This window comes from Microtus ochrogaster, linkage group LG1 (assembly GCF_000317375.1).
Source record: "Microtus ochrogaster isolate Prairie Vole_2 linkage group LG1, MicOch1.0, whole genome shotgun sequence".
Lineage (NCBI taxonomy): Eukaryota > Metazoa > Chordata > Mammalia > Rodentia > Cricetidae > Microtus > Microtus ochrogaster.
In genome coordinates this window covers 57,346,366-57,346,875 of record NC_022027.1, presented here as the reverse complement: position 1 = coordinate 57,346,875, position 510 = coordinate 57,346,366, and positions in this window count along the sequence as shown.

The window sequence follows — 510 nt, the reverse complement described above, 5'->3', positions numbered from 1 at the left end:
AACTGCATCAGATCAACTGCAGTACTCCTTCTAGGGTGGGTCTTTTTCCCTTATTTGGCCATTGGTGTCAAAGAAGGGCGCCACGCCCTGCGTTGTGTAGTCTTAACTGAGTCGCTCTGCCACGTCCCTGGAGGGCTCCTGCCCTCGGAACTGTATTCAACTCACCATTTATTTTTTTAACTTTTAAAATCAGTGGTAGAGGTAAGGAAAACTCGGAAGCTGTTTTGTAAACAATGCAAATTTAAACAGTCGAAATTGTAAAAAAGGAAAAAAAGTTGAAGGTATGCAAAGCCGCGAAGTGGCTGGAAGGTCAAGCAGAGCTGAGCGGGAAGGAGCCCCGTCCTCCCGCAGACACTGGTGGCGGCGTCTCCGAGGCCGTGGGCGCCTCCTTTCCCTGCAGCGGGACCGTAAACGGGTCCCCTAAAAAGCAGCTCCAAGAGTCCTCGGAATTTCAGTGCCACCCGATACAGAGTCCAGAGGGAGCGCGGACCTCAGGGCTCAGCACCGGGA